Source organism: Microtus ochrogaster, linkage group LG9 (genome assembly GCF_000317375.1).
Source record: "Microtus ochrogaster isolate Prairie Vole_2 linkage group LG9, MicOch1.0, whole genome shotgun sequence".
Taxonomy (NCBI): domain Eukaryota; kingdom Metazoa; phylum Chordata; class Mammalia; order Rodentia; family Cricetidae; genus Microtus; species Microtus ochrogaster.
The window spans coordinates 26,628,028-26,631,027 of record NC_022034.1 but is presented as its reverse complement, the minus strand read 5'-3'; positions in this window follow the sequence as shown (position 1 = coordinate 26,631,027).

The following is a 3,000-nucleotide window of genomic DNA, read 5'->3' as shown; positions in this document are numbered from 1 at the left end:
ATGTCAGGACAGGAACCTGGAGGCAGGAATTGAGGCAAAGGCCATGGAGGAGTGACACTCACTGGCTTGCTCCTCATGGCTGGCTCAACCTGCTTACTTACCGAGGACCACCAGCCCAGGGATGGAGCCGTGCACCATGCACCATGCTGGCCCTCCCCTTTCAAACAGTCAAGAAAACGCACTACAGACTTGCCCATGGACTGACCTGATAGGCCATTCTCTCAGATGAGGTCCCCTCTCCCCAAATGTGTCGACAGTACACCAGTCAGCACACTGCCTAAATAAAGCAAACCTGAGTTTATCCCCAGAGGACAGCTGCTCTGGCCGAGCATGGAGGTCCCCTTGATGTTTAAACTCTAAAGCTAGTTTCAGCCAGCTTTGCAAAACCCAAGCATTTAACATGGAGGAAAGTTACATCTTGGACCTCATCTACCAAGACCGTATATCCAAGGCAGAAACGCTGAAGTGAACCACAGATTTGGACACTCCATAAATCCATGAAATTACTTTTCTTCTACCCTGTTGTAAATATTACCGGAGTGCCAGTCAATTCTTGTGTAGGTTGTCCCCTTTTCCCTGGCTCCATTCATCTGAGCGCACCAAACAGTTGGCAACTATTTATCCCGTAGCCTGTTACAACGACATGTAACGTGCAGGACGAGGAGGATGCTTCTCTTCAACACGTACACAGTTCATGCTAAAAGGCAACGTCCGAGTCTCACACCCTCCTACATTCTTCACCTGAAAAAGTGCAGGCTTTTTGAAGTAATTTGATATTTATGGAATTCATGTTTTCTGGATCACTTATGCAGCACTATGCTGGTGTTGATTAGGGGATGCATATCATAGATGTTCATATCCCGGCTCATTTATTTGTGGGTGAGAGACAAGCTTTAAGCACCAGAGAAGTCCGCTGCAGTTGCAGTCACCACAGCTGGGAGGATAGAGTTATGCATTGTGACAAACAGGAGCAAGAGCGCCACCCAGCCTCGCGGAAGCCTTTCTGGCTGCCTGACTTACACTGACAGAGAAGTCACTGGGTCCCCATACTCCCTCAGTAAACCTTCACATGCTTATTTAAATTAAGTCCAAGTTAAGCACACCTGCATGTTCAACCCAACCAGGACCAATTTGCATGTCTGTTTAGATGTGTTTGCTGGGTCTCCTCTTTCAGCTAACCAGGGCAAGAACCAGCTTTCCGGTGTAGTGTCTGGTATCTGCTGCACTGTGCAGGGAGTGGTGCATGCTCCCCGTGGGGGCTGACGGGGACCGGAGTTTCACATTCCATCTATGACGTGAGTTATCAGAATAGGGGCTGTGTAACCTCTCGGCTTCTTTACCCTTATACCTGGAAAACGCTACTTCCTCATTGGATTGTTGAAGGAAAGAGAAATGACTGATATGTACAGCAACTGGCCTCTCTGTAAAGCCCCCACTAAACATAACACTTGATTTTGCTGCTTTGCTTGTTTGATGTATTTTGTCTGTCTTGCATTGGTGGTAGTGGTGGCTTTTGTTTTATCTGTCCCTCACAAGCCACTGTGTTACCCCTTCTCTGAAATCAAACACCAAGGCTCCAGTAGCCTGCCCTACTTCTCAGAGCCAACACCAGTACGCTGGAGGTGAGGTTGTAGGCAATAGGTTGCTCCCGAGTGGACGTTTGGCACTGCAGTCACATCTGGGTGTGACAACTTGGGGGGGTGGAATTGTTGTTCCTGCCCTCTGGTGGCTAGCATCCAGAGATGCTGTTAAGCATCCTACAGGACAGGCCAGTCTTCCCACACTGGAGGATTTATCCTGCTACAAATGCTAACACTGCAGAGACTCTGACCTACATAAGTACAATCAGTTCTAGAGACAGGGAAGCCATAGCAACCATCAAAAATCCATTGTAAGTATTAAACTATCCATGAAGAAAACTAAGCATAAATATCAGAGCCATTGCACAGGCTGCCTGTTAAGTGGGTCTGGGTGGCAGTTCTGGGTTGTTTTCAGCAGTACATCCTTTCTTGCTTTCTTCATTTATGGTGTGATGAAGCCAATATTCTACATCACTTGTCAAGAACTTCCAGCGCCTTAAATCTCCATGCACTGCAAATCTTGCTATAGGTGTGTATACATGTAGGGGTTGATCATATTGAACTCTTACAATATAGTACACTCTATACATTGGCATATAAGAATGTTTGCTGTGCATACACTTCAGTGCATAAAACTATAATAAAAAAAATCTGTGACAAAATCCAAACAAAGCCAGACTAAGGTCACCTTTCTTCAGAGACAACACCACACAAACTCACAATACAAAACCATTTTAGATGACCCATGGATCCTTCTACATTCATGGACAGTTGAAATACACTAATGAGACCAGACCAATGTCACCGACCACAATTATCCCAGCTGTTTCCTCAACCCAACACCTTCCTCCCCACCAGGTACTGTGAGTTTAAAAATCAAAACCTCAGATTTTTAAAAATTACCACAAGGATTTCAGAAAGACTGGTCTCCTTTTAGTTCATTAGTGAGATCATCCTATTCTAATATCTGTCAGATTCTCAATTGAAAAAGTGATATTTTCAAAACCCAAAAGCCACATCAGTGATATCTGAAGGAAGACACAAATAGGAACAAGTGATGAAACGTGACAGCGGTCAGAATTCCTCTGCCTCCAACAATGCTCTAAACAATAAAGACACAGTTGTCACACTCTGTATGTAAAAATACGCCCCAAACCCTTGACTTGACTTGTTTTTTATACTGCTTAATTAGCATAAAAATTTTGAAAATCCTCCACAGGCTAGTCTATAAATAAGAATTATAGATGGCACTTGAACCATTGAGAATCTACCTGTTCTGCTGAATCTTTTTAAAAAGTGAACCCAGAGGCTGAAGCAGGAGGATCAAAGTCCTAATCAGCCTGAGACATGTAGTGAGCTCTGGTCCACCCTGGGCTACACAGCAAGATCTAGTGAGCTCTGGTCCACCCTGGGCTACACA